We start from the raw sequence: 16,673 nt of genomic DNA on the forward strand, positions 1-16,673 counted from the left end.
CCGGTACAGGCAGTTCTGGCTGCAGTCCATGGAATCAAGGCCCAGTGCCATTTCAAACTTGGTCAGCTGTGTCTGCCTCCACTTCGCTGGAAGATCCAGGCCTCTCTCTAAATCGTACCCCAGGTGAATGAAGAGGTAGGTCCCAGAAAAATATATATAGACAGAGTCAAAGATGCAAGATGATACTTTGAATGCGAGCATTTGCAGGTAATTAAGTCTTTACAGAGCCCGAGGAAGGGTAATCCCAGGTTAAAGAGGTGTGAATTGCCTCAAGCCAGGACAGTTGGTAGGATTTCGCAAGCCCAGGCAGGTGGTGGGGGGTAAATGTAATGCAACATGAATCCCAGGTCCCGGTTGAGGCCGCACTCATGTGTGCAGAACTTGGCTATAATTTTCTGCTCAGCGATTCTGTGTTGTCGCACGTCCTGAAGGTTGCCTTGGAGAACGCTTACCCGGAGATCAGAGGCTGAATGCCCTTGCCTGCTGAAGTGTTCCCGACTGGAAGGGAACATTCCTGCCTGGTGATTGTTGCGCGATGTCCGTTCGTCCGTTGTCGCAGCGTCTGCATGGTTTTGCCAAATGTACCACGCTTCGGGACATCCTTTCCTGCAGCGTATGAGGTAGACAACATTGGCTGAGTCGCTGGAGTATGTACCGAGTGCCTGGTGGGTGGTGTTCTCACGTGTAATGGTGGTACCTATGCCAATGATCTGGCACGTCTTGCAGAGATTGCCATGGCAGGGTTCTGTGGTGTTATAGTTGCTGTTCTGAAGGCTGTGTCGTTTGCAGCAAACAATGGTTTGTTTGAGGTTGCGCGGTTGGTTGAAGGCAAGTAGTAGGGGTTTGGGGATGATCGTGGCAAGATCTTTGTCTTCATCAATGACACGTTGAAGGCTGCAAAGAAGAAGTCGTAGTTTCTCCGCTCCGGGGAAGTACTGGAAATACAGGACACGAAACAACACCGAATCGCCGAGCAGAAACTTGTAGCCAAGTTCTGCACACATGAGTACGGCCTCAACCGGGACCTTGGATTCATGTCGCATTACATTCACCCCCCACCACCTGGCCTGGGCTTGCGAAATCCTACCAACTGTTCCGGCTTGAGACAATTCACACCTCTTTAACCTGGGGTCACCCCTCTCTCTGGCTCTGTAAAGACTTAATTACCTGCAAATGCTCACATTCAAAGTATCATCTTGCATCTTTGGCTTTGTCATATATATTTTTCCGGAACAGGCCTCTTCATTCACCTGAGGAAGGAGCAGTGCTCCGAAAGCTAGGGATTTGAAACAAACCTGTTGGACTTTAACCTGGTGTTGTAAGACTTCTTACTGTGCTCACCCAAGTCCAACGCCGGCATCTCCATTTCATGGCTACCATCTACACTGCAAACTGCCGGCTCAAAGTGGAGACGATATCCAAGAAGATCGCGCATATAGACACTGACATTAAGTTTCTACAAAGATGCAAGAAAGCAGACAAGATCCCGAATTTTGCTACAGATCACAAACCCACTCAAGTCGACCTACAACACAGACTATGCTGAGAGACTCTGCCGTCGCACCTCTCTCGCACTCCTCAACCACCTCATACACCAGCTCTACAGGAGACGCAGCAACCTGGAAACCAAGATAGCATCCATATTCTCAATTTGCGCTCAGGACGCAGCAGCCCAGTTGTGAAACACACCAAACAGATGAGACAACAATACTACACCACCTATATACACACCAAGAACAGGAAGCTTGAGGAACTCGGCATCACCACCAGCAGCAACCAAGCCTCCCCGGTACCACAGTAGAAAACAATACAGGAAAATCTATTGTCAACTTGGTGGACTACTCCCTTCAACCAGATGAAATCGAAGTCCTCAGCAGAGGGCTCAACTTCTGCACCACCACCAAAATGGACCCCATTTGTCTTGCGGCAGATACAGAGGAACTCATCAGCTGAATGAGGCTCCGGGAGTTCTTCCACAGACCACAAGAGGCCGACAGTGAACCCAATGAGACAACCAATGAACCGGAACAGCAGACCGAGAGATCTGCGGTGCGGCAACCGAAGAGGAAAGATTTGAATTGGACCACTCCGGAAGGCCGCTGCCCTAGACTCGACATGTATGCTCAAGCTGTCAGGAGTCGCGTCAATGCCAGATTCATCAGTCGCATTCACAAGAGAGCCCCGAACGTCATCCAAGCACAATACAACACCATCCGCGCTTTCAAGACTAACCACAACATCGTCATCAAACCAGCAGACAAAGGAAGGGCCACCGTCATACTGGACAGAATGGACTACTGCAAAGAAGTGTACCGACAACTCAACAACCAGGAACACTACAGACAGTTTCCCGCAGATCCGTCCAAGGAACACTTTCGCCAACTCAACAAGACCTTGGATCCAGACCTTCAGAGTACCCTACATGCTCTCATCCCACATACTCCCCGCATTGGAGATCTCTACTGCCTCCCAAAAATACACAAGGCCCACACACTGGGCCATCCTATCGTATCAGGCAATAGGACCCTGTGTAAGAATCTCTGTGGCTACATCGAGGGCATCCTGAAACACATTATACAAGGAACGGCCAGCTTTTGTTGCGATGCAACGGACTTCTTACAGAAACTCAGCACCCATGGGCCAGTTGAACCAGGAACATTCCTCGTCACCATGGACATCTCGGCACTCTACACCAGCATCCCTCTTGATGATGGCATTGCTGCAACAGCCTCAGTACTCAACACCAATAACTGCCAATCTCCAGAAGCAAGTCTGCAACTCATCCGCTTCATTCTGGATCACAACATCTTCACCTTCAACAACAAGTTCTTCATCCAGACACACGGAACAGCCATGGGGACCAAAACCGCACCTCAATATGCCAACATCTTCATGCACAAGTTTGAACAAGACCTCCTCACTGCACAGGACCATCAACCGACGTTATACACCAGATACATTGCAGACATTTTTTTCCTTTGGATCCATGGCGAAGAATCACTGAAACGACTACATGATGACATCGATAAGTTCCATCCCACCATCAGACTCACCAAAACCGGTTGCATTCTTGGACACCCTCGTCTCCACCAAGGACGGTCACCTCAGTATTTTGCCTTAATGCAAGCCCACGGATAACCTCACGATGCTCCACTTCTCTAGCTTCCACCCTAAACACATTAAAGAAGCCATCCCCTATGGACAAGCCCTCTGTATACACAGGATCTGCTCAGACGAGGAGGAGCATAACAGACATCTACAGACGCTGAAAGATGCCCTCATACGAACGGGATATGGCGCTCGACTCATCGATCGACAGTTCCAACGCGCCACAGCAAAAGAACGCACCAAGCTTCTCAGAAGACAAACACGAGACACAACCGACAGAGTACTCTTTGTGGTCTAGTACTTCCTCAGAGCAGAGAAACTATGACATCTTCTTCGCAGCCTTCAACACGTCATCGATGAAGATGAACATCTTGCCAAGGTCATCCCCACCACTTGCCTTCAAACAACCGCGCAACCTCAAACAAACCATTGTTTGGAGCAAACGACCCAGTCTTCAGAACAGCGACTATGACACCACACAGCCCTGCCATGGCAATCTCTGCAGGACGTGTCAGATCATCAACATGGGTACCACCATTACACGTGAGAACACCACCCGCCAGGTACATTGGCAAGATCATGCAGATGCTGCGACAATGGATGAACGGACATTGCACGACAATCGCCAGGCAGGAATGTTCCCTTCCAGTTTGGGAACATGTCAGCAGTCAAGGGTATTCAGCCTCTGATCTTCGGGTAAGCATTCTCCAAGGCAGCCTTCAGGGTGCGCGACAACGCAGAATCGCCGAGCAGAAAGTTATAGCCAAGTTCTGCACACACGACCTTGGATTCATGTCGCATTACATTCTCCCCCCACCATCTGGCCAGGGCTTGCGAAATCCTACCAACTGTCCTGGCTTGAGACAATTCACACCTCTTTAACCTGGGGTGACCCCTCTCTCTGGCCCTGTAAAGACTTAATTACCTGCAAATGCTCGCATTCAAAGTATTGTCTTGCATCTTTGACTTTGTTATATATATTTTCCGGGAACCCACCTGTTCATTCACCTGAGGAAGGAGCAGTGCTCCGAAAGCTCGTGATTCGAAACAAACCTGTTGGACTTTAACCTGTTGTTGTAAGACTTCTTACTGTGCCCACCCCAGTCCAACGCTGGCATCCCCACATCATAAAACATACCCGTCCAACATAAACTGAACCTTATTGTCTGTTGTGCCCATCTCTCACGATCAATGGCTTCGTTGTGCTACAGGTTGGTGACGACTCCTGACCGGAAGCGACAACGACAACAAAATCGCTGCAATCCCCAGTTTGTCAGCAAATTGAATTTAGACAGATTGTCTCCACGTATTGCTTCACATTTTTTGATGTATCGACACGAAACAAGTAATTCTGAACAAAATGTTTTTCTATGCTGATTCTATATTTGCAAAACTACCGAATGGTATTTTACTCTGGATTGAGCAGTATTTTTGTGAGATTTTCCAGGTTATTTCAAAACAAAAACACAATTACACAAATGAACATAGAATTGAGCGTAACGCTGGAATTTTAACATAAAATATTGATATGGGAAAGAACTGAAATTCGGGAAGAATAACGTTTATAATCAGAAGGAGAATAGAAACGCTGCGCAGTTCTGGCCAGCGGTTTCTGTGCAGTGGGGAAGTTCAGGTGAACGGTTCAGTCTGGGATCCTCCTGTCGACCTCAAATGTTCAATGCACATTCCTCTCTCCACAGATATTACCGGAGCTGACGGGTCTTTTCAGCAGCTTGTGTTATTATCACTGATTTCCAGTGTGTGCAGTTCTGTATCTCGCTTTATGAAGAGTAGACAATCCCTTGGCGGGAATTACATTTAATTAAGAAACAGGAATTCCTGCAGGGGAGGGAAAAGCGGAGGGCAACTGAGGACATAGTGTTTGCTTTGAGAAGTTTCATTTGGGAACATTACAACAGGACATTTTCTGTTCAAAATAAACATTCATTCCTGGCACTGAGAGAAACGACGTGCCAGTGAACAGAGCAGTGTTACAATTGTTCTGTTCCTGACTCTGCAGTTCCAAGTCTGTGAGTGAGAACTCGGTCTCCCAGGAAATGTACTGTCCCCAATTCCGACCGATTCCCGGATTTTATCACTGGGTGAATTGACAGCTGATGATCCAAACTCCAATGTCGGGTTCCTGGTGAGATCACAGCTGGACTGTTTCCCGAGTGAAGGATTCAACAATGATTAAAGGCTGAGTTCAGTTCAGTAACTGTTTCAAACCTCAAACAGGGGGATTAATGCGACACTTAGCGATTATCAGGAGGTTTCTGACCCTCAATAAACTAATTTTCAGAAATTGGAGTGGGAAGCTACAAAGATGGATTTCACGAGAGAGTGAACAATTTCAAATGGTATTTGTGAGCTCCAGATATTGGGAGTAACATTCTACATTTTGCGAATCACAAATTTTGGGCTGCATCTTCATGAAAAAGCTTCACATTTTTCTCCCTCCTAACTTTCTCCTGTGCAACAAGCAGTAACATAAACGAACTAATTCTTGCTCTCAGTAATTGAGGGTAATTATTCAAAATTGTCAGGGAGGCATGAAGCTACAAAGGTAACGTTGATCACTTGTGCATAAAATGGCATTCTTCCCAATGTTATGGCAAAGCGGTTGTGTGCAAAGCCCTTGTATTGACCGAAGGGGCCGAGCGGAGGTTGGATTTGAACTCAGGATCTCCTGTTTACGAGAATGGCGCTTTAAGCAACTAAAAATCATTAGGAGCGAGATGACAGCGAGAACTAAGAACTTTCATTTCAAAGAGGGTGTAGCTGTTGCTGAGCAGCTTCGTGAAGGTGGGAACATTGAGACAGCTTGGGGGGGGGGGGGGGGGGACAAATCCTTCCAGCTCGCTGGTAACCTGAAGCTTTGAATTTGCAAATATTGGAGTTCTGACGTTCCACCTTGTGCGCCATCAGTTAGCAAAGAAGAGTATGAATTCTCCACTCACTGAATTTGAAAAGTGCTTGATTACCGAAGGGAAATTTCATATAAACCATAAAATGTTGTAAAAACTCAGCAGATCTGGCAGCATCTGTGGAGAGAAAAACAGAGTTTATGTTCCGAGTCTATACGAATCTTCCTCAACGCTGCCTGGCAACATTTTCAAACCCTTCAAACATTTTCTGTTTTTATTTCCGATTCCCAGCATCCGCAGTATTCTGCTTTTCATCAGTAAATCTACATAACTGTGAACAGGATTGTGAATAACGTTGTAACTTTAAAACAGGTACTATGACATTATTAGGATTTGCTTTGTAGCTTTTGATCTGCTGTTCAATTAGTTGCTGTGGGTTACTATTGTGAGATCGCCCCCTATCAATCTTATAGTGATTGGGGGCTGGGATTTCTGTATAAACCTGTCAGAAGGACTTAACTGGAGTGAAATGGAAACGACTTCTCTCTGAACAGCTGTTTGAATGTTCGATTAAATTATGCCCCAGGAAAGTGGGATCAGAGTGGGTCTGAATACTTCTGCTGTCTAAGCCTGTGGAACTGATGAGCTGTCTGTGTCTAAGTAATGACCCGGAAGACAGACGCTCGGGCATGCGCGCTAGAAGCGTTCATCCTTTAAACCCCCAAATATGTGCGCTGAACCGGCTGAATGCAAATTAAAGGGACAGCGCAAACCTGGTCGACTTGGACCATAAAACATAAGGGCAGAATTAGGCCACTCGGCCCATCGAATCTGCTCCGCCATTCAATCATGGCTGATACTTTTCTCATCCCCATTCTTCTACCTTCTCCACATAACCCCCAATCCACTTATTAATCAAGACGCTATCTATCTCTGTCTTAAAGATACTCAGTGATTGGGCGTCCACAGCCTTCTGCGGCAAAGAGTTCCACAGATTAACCACACTCTGGCTGAAGAAATTCCTTCTTATCTGTTTTCAAGGATCGTCCCTTCAGTCCCCTGGTTCTAGTTTTTCCTACAAGTGGAAACATTCTCTCCACCTCCACTCTATCCATACCTCACAGTATCCTGTAAGTTTCAATAAGATTCCCCTCTGAGCCTTCTAAACTCCAATGTATACAGACCCAGAGTCCTCAACTGTTCCTCGTATAGCAAGCTCTTCATTCTAGGGATCATTCTTGTGAACCTCCTCTGGAGCCTTTCCAAGGCCAGCACATCCTTCCTTAGATACCGGGCCCAAAACTGCTCACAATACTCCCGAGGTTAGGTCTGTTTTTACACCGCTTTATTTGCACTTTTATTTCTCAGTCCAGGATCATCGAAGAGAGGCAGGAGACATCAGGACCCATTTGTTTAGTAGGTTAATGTTAGTGTTCATAAATATGTCTAAAATGCAAATAAAGTGAAAGGAAAAATATATATTTAATTTTGGTTTGTCATGAGGCTGTTAATTCCATTAAAACATTACTGTATAAAGTGAGCTTGGAGTCACAAAAGGTGAAAGAAAGATTGATTTTAAACTTTAGTTTGTCATGAGGATGTTAATTCCATTAAAGGAACTATAATGGATAGAATGCAGTGATCACTCGCTCACGAGTATGATTGCCCATGTAAGATATTCCGTGTTACTGGTCATGGGTTCTGTGGCTCCTTGCCTGGCTGCTGAACCCGAACCTGGAGCCGCATCTTCAATGACTTACTTAGCAGGAGTTTCTAAAATGTGGCACCTGTCTTTGGATGGTAGGTCACAGAGATTCCTTTCCAAGGCTCCATCTCTGGGCCTCCTTCTCTTGCCATCACGTGTTCTCAAAGAACTGTGTCCCTTCAATCTGGAAATTCGTCCAAATGCACCTCTACTAAGCCAAGGTCTCCCCAGAATTGAAGTCTGTGTACCATTTCTTGAGGTGAGCGTTCAAGGTGGCTTTTAAGAGCTTCCTCTGTCCTCCTCGTGTTTGGGATACTTCCTTGAGCTGGTTGACGAAGATTTGCTTTGGCAGTTGGGACTCTGACATCCTAAGCATATGAGTGGCCCAGGGGAATTGGTTTTGGATGATCATGGCCTCGATACTGGTGCTATTGACTCCTTCAAGGACACTAATGTTATCACGCCTGTCCTAGCTGATTCAGAGCTGAAATACATTTGGATTTTGCAATGTATTTTAAGCTGAGTTGTGTAAGAGTCTTCCTGATGTTCATCCTAACAAACTTCATTGAGTACTTCAAATGCTTTAACAATTCTTAATTCCTTAGTTGACGTAAGCAAGCCTATTTAAACTAATGTGAACTATCTCATTGCAGATTCAAAATATGTAGTTATTCCTCACCTCCGCTGGATCATCACACAAATAGCTTGGCTTCTCAAAATCCTTCAACTTCTTTTAAGGCTTCTCATAGGTGCATGGATCTTAAGAGAAGTGTCAGGCTGCATCTCTGCCTGGCGAGGAAGCAAATCAATTACTCATTCCAGAGAACCTATAGGCTAAGGACATGCTAAAATTGTCAGAGATGTTGTGTAAGAGGAGACTGCGATTCAGCAGTTGTTGCTTATGGAATTGGAACTTGTAAAATTAATAATTCCTTTATCTGAACCCTGTACCCATCTTCACATCATTCCCTCCCTCTCTCCCCTTTCCCATCTCTTTCCCATCCCCCCTCTTCCCTCCACTCCCCTTTACAAATAGACAGAACTATTGTGTTTATGTGGAAAAATATATTTTATTGACTATAGTGTTTAAGTGAGAAAGTATATTTTACTGCAAGGAATTTGAAAAAGGTGAGATTGTTGCACTAAATATCACTGTTCAGTTGATGAAGGTATACGTTAAGTTAAATGTTAACTACTTTCAAAGTTTTGTATTTATAAAATTGTTTTTGTTAATTAATGTTTTCTATTAAACTTTACAAGCTTCTACAAATGTCATCCTGAAACATCAACATGCAACATTTAGTTATGAGATAACTATAAATGAATAAGATAATTTAAGTAAACAAAGCAAAAACATCATCACACGGGTAACACGGTGACATGCTGGGTAGCACTGCTGCCTCACCAGAGACCCATGTTCAATTTGGACTTTAGGTGACTGTGAGGTATTTGCACATTCTCCCTGTGGCTACATGAGTTTCCTGGAACCATAGAATACAACAATAGAATTCCTACAGTACAGAAGGAGGCCATTTGGCCCATCGGCTCTACACTGAGCCACTCCCACTCCTGTCCCCAGAACCTAACCTGTACATCCCTGGACATTAAGGGGCAATTTAGCATGGCCAATCCGCCGAACCTGCACATCTTTGGACTGTGGGAGGAAACCCACATAGGGCAATGTACAAACTCCACACAGCCAGCCACCCAAGGCCAGAATTAAACCTGGTCCCTGGTGCTTTGAGGCAGCAGTGCTAACCACTGTGCAACCCTGCCACCACCGTTTCCTCTGGGTGCTTCAGTTTCCTCCTACAGTACAAAGATGTGCAGGTTAGGTGAATTGACCTTGTTAAATTGCCTATTAGCATCCAACAGTTGGGTGAGGTTACGGAGATAGGGGAGGAGCGTGGGCCAGGGTAGGGTGCTATTTTGGAGCATCTGCGCAGACCAGATGGGCTGAATGACTTCCTCTGCACTACAGCGATTCCATGATTCTATAGACACAAATCAAAAACAATCAGAAGGCAAACACACATGGGATTCAGGGCAACTTGATAATATTGTTTCAAAATTGGCTGAGCTGTAGGAGACATAGGGCGATGACAGGCAGTTGCTTTCGCGACTGGAAGCCAGTGGTGTACCACAGGGATCTGCACTGGGTCCCCTACTGTTTGTCATTTATATAAGTTACATAGAAGATTATGTGAGGGGGGGAGGAGAATCAATAAGTTTGCAGATGACACAAAGATTGGACAGGTGATTAGCAGTGAGGTTGGTTGTCTTGGGTTACAGGACGATATAGATGGGATGGTCGAATGGGCAAAAAGTAGCTGATGGAATTTAACCCTGAAAACTGTGAGGTGATACATTTTAGAAGGAGTAATGTGACCAGGATTATTCAGTGAATGGTGTGACACCTGGAAGTTCTGAGGAACAAAGTGACTTTGGCCTGTTTGCCAATGATCTCTGAAGGCAGAAGGGCAGGTTAATAGGGTGGTGAAAAAGCCATATGGGATGTTAAGTAATAGGTTAAGAGACATTCTAATTAGTTGTCTGATTTATGTTAAGCATCCAATAATCGACACTGATATGTAAAGGGGCTTCAGGTGACCCTTGTGTCAGGTGATGTGATATTAGAGTTTTGTGCAAAGTCTGTTGAAGGAAATTAAAGGTGTTTTATGGAAAAGCAGCAGAACCTTTTGACTCTTTATACTACAGCAGCTAACCGTCTAACATGGGACACTTGCCTTTATCAATTGAGGCATAATTACAAAAGCAGGGAGGTCATGCTGGAGTTGTATAGAACGTGGTGGGGCTGCAGCTGGAGTACTGTGTGAAATTCTGATCACTGCTTTATAGGAACAATGTGATTGTACTGGAGCGAGTGCAGAGGCAATTCACCAGGATTTTGCCTGGGATGGAACATTTAAGTTATGCAGAGTGGTTGTCTAGGCCTGGGTTGTTTTCGCTAGAGCAGAGAAGACTGAGGGGTGACCTGATCAAAGTGTACAAGGTTATGAGGGGCATGGACAGGGTACATAGAGAACAGTTCTTTCCCTCAATTGAAGGGTCAGTTGTGAGGGGAAACAAGTTCAAAGTGAGGGGCAGGAAGTTTAGGGGGATTTGAGGAAAAACCTTTTTACCCATGGGTGGTGATGACGGTGTGGAATGCACTGCCTGGAAGGGTGGTAGAGGCGGGATGTCTCACATCCTTTAAAAAGTACCTGGATGGACTTACGGTGACGGTGGGCGGGGGAGGCAGCTGCACATTGGAGGTCTCCCACTCGGGAATAGAAATTTCGGAGTTTTAACGCCCAGTCTCTGGGGCAACGGAGGCTGAAAAAGCTGTAAGAAAGCACCGGGAGGAGAAATATCCAACTTTAGGGAAAAAACGGCTGTGAAAAAGGGAGTTCATGAAAGTTCGCCGGTGAGTGGAAAAGTCAGTGCAGGAACAGTAAGGAAAGCGGAGGCTGGAGCACCAGGGAACGCCGCATTGCTCACAGCAGAAGAAGTGACCAAGGGGAACTTGAAAAACAGTTCACAAAGCACATGGAAGCGATGAAGAAGGAGATGGGGTGGTATTGAAAGTGCTGGTGGAGGAGGCGATTGCCCCGGTGAGGGCGGCGGTATCAAGCGCAGCGGCGGAGGTGAAGGAGCAAGGTGAGATGCTGAAGGAAATGGAAGAGGCATTATCGCAGCACAGTGATCAACTCACCTCGATGGGGAAGGAGTTGTGGAAGGTGATAGAGACCAACCATGGTCTGTGAGCCAAAATGGAAGACCTGGAAAACAGATCCAGGTGGCAGAATCTGAGGATTGTGGGTCTGCCTGAAGGGGTGGAAGGCCCGAGGCTGCCAGAGTATTTTGCCATGATGTTGACAGAGCTATTGGGGGAGGGGTGTGGTGAATGTATAATTACTGATAATTTACCAGTGCACTGTTATGTTATTAACCCTGTGGGCTCTACCTCTGGGCTATTGTGTGGCTTCATCCACAGGGGATATGTTGGGCCATGTACGGGCTCCGCCCCCTTTACAGGAAGTATAAGAGCTGCCGACCTGCGGGGCCGCCTTCAATGTTGTACCGGTCACAGGCAGGCTCAGTTCTAAGCTGATTAAAACCCCGGTTTTCTTCTCCATGTGTCTTCGAGTGAATTGATGGTCGCATCAATTTAATCAGCTTGAAATACTACTATGGAATCGGCCCTCAAACCTGACAGACTGGAACTTGATCCACAGGCTGCGGAGGCGAAATACATTTTTTCACATTGGCTTCGATGCTGCAAGGCCTATCGCGACGCGTCGTCTACGCCATCCGTCACTGACGAACAGAAGCTGAGCCTCCTCCACGCACGGGTGAGCCATCGCATTTCTGTCCAGCTCGACGAAGCCGCTTCCTATACAAAGGCCCTCGCACTACTCGAACGCCTTTATGTGCGGCCTGTGAACGAGGTATACGCGCGACCCGTCTTCACCACTCGCCGCCAGCGCCTCGGGGAGTCGCTAGATGATTACCTACGCGACCTCAAAGCCCTCGCGCGCAACTGTCACTACCAAGCCGTTACGGCCACTCAGCACATGGAGCTTGCCGTCCGAGACGCTTACGTGGTGGGGGTCCGATCGAATTATGTAAAACAGCGCCTGCTCGAAAAAGGGGCCCAGGACCTGGACGACACGGTAAAACTGGCTACCTCTCTGGAGGCTGCTTTTCTGAGCCTTACTGCGTTCCCGGCCGATCACGCGACCTCCTCGTGGGCCCCTGACCAGAGACTACCCCAGGCCTGTGCCGCCCGGCCATCCGCCCATCATGGGGGGCTACCCTGCTACTTTTGCGACCAGTTCCAACACCCCCGACTGCACTGCCCGGCCCGCAACGCAAACTGCAGCAGCTGCGGGTGAAAAGGACACTTCGCCAAGGTCTGCCTGGCCAGGTCTAAGAACTCGAACGCACAGACCCGATCCACAGGTCCGCAGACCCCACAAGGGGTCTGACTCCGCCTCCGCATAACCTGTGTGATTCATGGGGGCCGCCACCTTGGCCATCCTCCCCCACGCGGCCAGCCACGTGCGATCCATGAGGGCCGCTATCTTGGACGCCATCTTCCTCACCGCCCGCCATGCTCAACCAACGGGGGCCGCCATCTTGGCCGCTATCTGCTACGCCGCTCGACGCATATGAACTACACGGACAGCCATCGCGGGGCTGCCCCAGCATTTCCGATCACTCCGCCGGCTACACACACCTCCGCGCAATCACCCTGGACCAGCCGCGACCTAAGTACCTCCGGAGCTCCATGATGGCCGTCCGGGTTAACGGGTACGAGACACCTTGCCTTTTTGACTCCGGGAGCACAGAGAGCTTCATTCACCCGGACATGGTAAGACGCTGCTCGCTCCCAATATTCCCGACGCAACAAACCATCTCCCTCGCCTCTGGATCGCACTCGGTGCAAATCCAAGGGTGCACTACTGCAACCCTAGCGATACAGGGCGCTGAGTTCGCTAATTTTCAACTATATGTGCTCCCAGACCTCTGCGCTCCTCTCCTTTTGGGACTCGACTTCCAGTGCAACCTCATGAGCCTAACTCTTAAGTTCGGGGGGCCCCTGCCCCCGCTCACCATATGCAGCCTCACGACCCTAAAAATTGACCTCTTTCCCCCCCCCCCCCCCGTCGCAACCCTCACCGCCGATTGCAAGCCAGTAGCCACCAGAAGCAGGCGGTATAGTATGCAGGACAGGACGTTCCTTAGGTCCGAGGTCCAGCGTCTCTTGCGGGAGGGGGTCATAGAGGCCAGCAATAGCCCCGGGAGAGCTCAGGTGGTGGTCGTCAAGACCGAGGAAAAGTTCTGGATTGTGGTTGATTACAGCCAGACCATTAATCGCTTTACGCAACTCGATGCGTACCCCCTTTCCCGGATTGCAGACATCGTAAATCAGATCGCGCACTACCGCGTGTTCTTCACGGTGGGTCTGATGTCTGCATACCACCAGCTCCAAATCCGCCCGGAGGACCGCCACTGCACGGCGTTTGAGGCAGATGGCCGCCTTTTCCATTTCCTCCGGGTCCCCTTTGGCGTCATGAATGGGGTCTCGGTGTTCCAACGAGCGATGGACTGAATGGTGGACTAGTACGGGCTGCGGGCCACGTTTCTGTACTTGGGACAATGTCACCATCTGCGGCCATGATCAGCAGGACCACGACGCCAACCTCCACCGATTTCTCCAAACCGCCCAAAAACTCAACCTCACCTACAACAAGGAGAAAGGCGTTTTCCGCACAACCAGGCTAGCCATCCTCGGCTACGTCGTGGAAAACGGGGTCCTAGGGCCCGACCCTGACCGTATGCGTCCCCTCCTACAACTCCCTCTCCCTCACTGTCCCAATGCCCTGAGGAGGTGCCTTGGATTTTTCTCCTACTACACCCAGTGGGTCCCCCAGTATGCGGACAAAGCCCGCCCACTATTTAAGGCCACCCGCTTTCCACTGGCAGCTGAGGCCCGCCAGGCCTTCAACTGCATCAAAGCGGACATCGCCAAAGCTGCGATGCGTGCGGTGGACGAGTCTGTCCCCTTCCAGGTGGAGAGCGACGCCTCAGATGTTGCTCTCGCCGCCACCCTCAACCAAGCAGGCAGACCGGTAGCGTTTTTTTCATGCACCCTTACCACCTCCGAAATTCAACACTCCTCGGTCGAAAGAGAAGCCCAAGGCATTGTGGAAGCCGTGCGGCACTGGAGGCACGACCTCACTGGTAGGAGGTTTACCCTCGTCACCGACCAACGATCAGTAGCCTTCATGTTTGACAATACGCAGCGGGGCAAGATCAAGAATAATAAGATCTTGAGGTGGAGAATCAAACTTCTCCACCTATAACTACGATATAGTATATCGTCCTGGGAAGCTCAACGAGCCCCCAGATGCCCTGTCCCGCGGCACATGCGCCAGCGTGCAAGATGATCGACTACAGGCTATCCACGATGACCTCTGCCACCAGTGGGTCACCTGGCTCGCCCATTACATCAAGGCCCGCAACCTGCCCTACTCCACCGAGGAGGTCAGAGCTATAACCAGAGACTGCCAAATCTGTGCGGAGTGTAAACCGCACTTCTATCGACCGGATAAGGCCCACCTCGTAAAGACATCCTGGCCCTTTGAACGCCTCAGTATCGATTTCAAAGGGCCCCTCCCCTCCAATAACCGCAACACGTGCTTCCTTAACATCATAGATGAGTTCTCCCGCTTCCCGTTTGCCATCCCCTGCCCTGATAGGACCACCCCCACTGTCATTAAAGCCCTGCATAGTGTCTTCACCCTGTTTGGTTTCCCCAGTTATGTCCACAGCGACAGGGGCTCGTCATTCATGAGCGACAAACTGCATCAGTACCTGCTCAGTAAGGCATCGCCTCGAGCCGGACTACCAGTTATAACCCCAGGGGAAATGGGCAGGTGGAGAGGGAGAATGCGACGGTCTGGAAGACCGTCCTACTGACCCTGCGGTCCAGGAATCTCCCAGTTTCGCACTGGCAGGAGGTCCTCCCCAATGCGCTCCACTCTATTAGGTCCCTCCTTTGCACGGCCAAAAACCAGACTCCTCATGACCGTTTGTTTATTTTCCCTAGGGGAGCTACCTCAGGGGCCTCGCTTCTGCCCTGGCTGATCACACCGGGTCCAGTCCTCCTCCGAAACATGTTCAGAGCCATAAGACCGACCCCCTGGTAGAGAGGGTCCAGCTCCTACACTCCAACCCACACTATGCGTACGCCGAACACCCCGATGGCCAGAAAGATACCATCTCCCTCCGGGACCTGGCACCCGCAGGCTCCAAAACCACTCCCACTACTGCATCCCCCACACTATGTCCCGTCCAAACTCCCATGTTCAGCGCCCCCACCCCTTTATGGTTCCCGCGCTCCCTCCCACCCGCCGCACTGGTCCACAGGAATGAAGCTCCGGAAGAGCCGCTCCCGGAGTCCACGCCTGTGCCTGCCCCGGACCCACTTCCACAGCCACCCGAAGCGGCTGCAACACCAGTGCTTCGGCGGTCGCAACGTACGATCCGGGCACCGGACCGACTGAATCTATGAGCCCGTCACCCCTGCCGGACTTAATTTTTAAACAGGGGGTGAATGTATATTTACTGATAATTCACCAATTCACCAGTGCACTATGTTATGTTATTTACCCTGTGGGCTCTACCTATGGGCTATTGTGTGGCTTCATCCACAGGGGATATGTTGGGGCATGTATGGACTCCGCCCATGGCTCCACCCCCTTTACAGGAAGTATAAGAGCTGCCGACCTGCAGGGCCGCCTTCAGTGTTGTACCGGTCACAGGCAGGCTCAGTTCTAAGCTGATTAAAACTACGGTTTACTTCTCCACGTGTCTTCGAGTGAATTGATGGTCGCATCAAGCGGGACAATCCCGCTCGATATGAACTGCATCGGGCTTATCAGTCGTGGAGGCCTATACTAAAGACGAGTGAGCCGTCAAGAGTAGTAACTGTGTGTATCCGTAGGTATAGCATGAACGGGACATTCCTGTGCTGGGCAATGTAGAAGCAGGTGGTGCAGTGGGCTGGAGCTGGTATATGCATATACCAGGACTTTACAGTGGAGCTGGCAAGGAGGCGGGCTACCTTCAGCCGGGTGAAGAAGGCACTGTACATCAGAAAGGTGCAGTGCGGCATAGTTTATCCAGCTAAGTTGAAGGTGACCTACAAATCCAAGGACTTTTATTTCGGGACTGCGGAAGCGGCAGAGGAGTTGCGAAGGCAGAAGGACTGGCAGAATTGAGAAATGGGACTGAGTAGGTCGTGTACCGATGTAGCCTCATGTAACTTTATTTTTTCACTGTGTGTTAGTGTATGTACTAAATAAGTCAACGCTGTATATATTTAGACAAGGGAAGAGTTGGGACTTTCATTTGCAATGCTGGTTCTTTGGGGCTTGGGTGTGAATGCTGGGATTGTGTGCCAAAGGGGATTTCTTGATTTT

The 16,673-nt window shown here is 49.0% G+C and overlaps 1 long non-coding RNA gene across 1 annotated transcript in view; it reads right to left on the reverse strand.

Moving 5' to 3' along the window:
* Positions 1-6,016: 6,016 nt before the first annotated feature.
* Positions 6,017-16,673, reverse strand: part of LOC140411600 (uncharacterized) — a 32,658-nt gene continuing 22,001 nt past the window's right edge. The window contains exons 3-4 of the long non-coding RNA XR_011940892.1: positions 8,360-8,469; positions 6,017-6,152 (exon numbers count right to left, since the gene is read on the reverse strand). This is a non-coding gene — a long non-coding RNA (uncharacterized lncRNA). The remainder of the gene's footprint in view (positions 6,153-8,359; positions 8,470-16,673) is intronic.

The sequence above is a fragment of the Scyliorhinus torazame genome, chromosome 4, assembly GCF_047496885.1.
Source record: "Scyliorhinus torazame isolate Kashiwa2021f chromosome 4, sScyTor2.1, whole genome shotgun sequence".
Classification (NCBI taxonomy): Eukaryota; Metazoa; Chordata; class Chondrichthyes; order Carcharhiniformes; family Scyliorhinidae; genus Scyliorhinus; species Scyliorhinus torazame.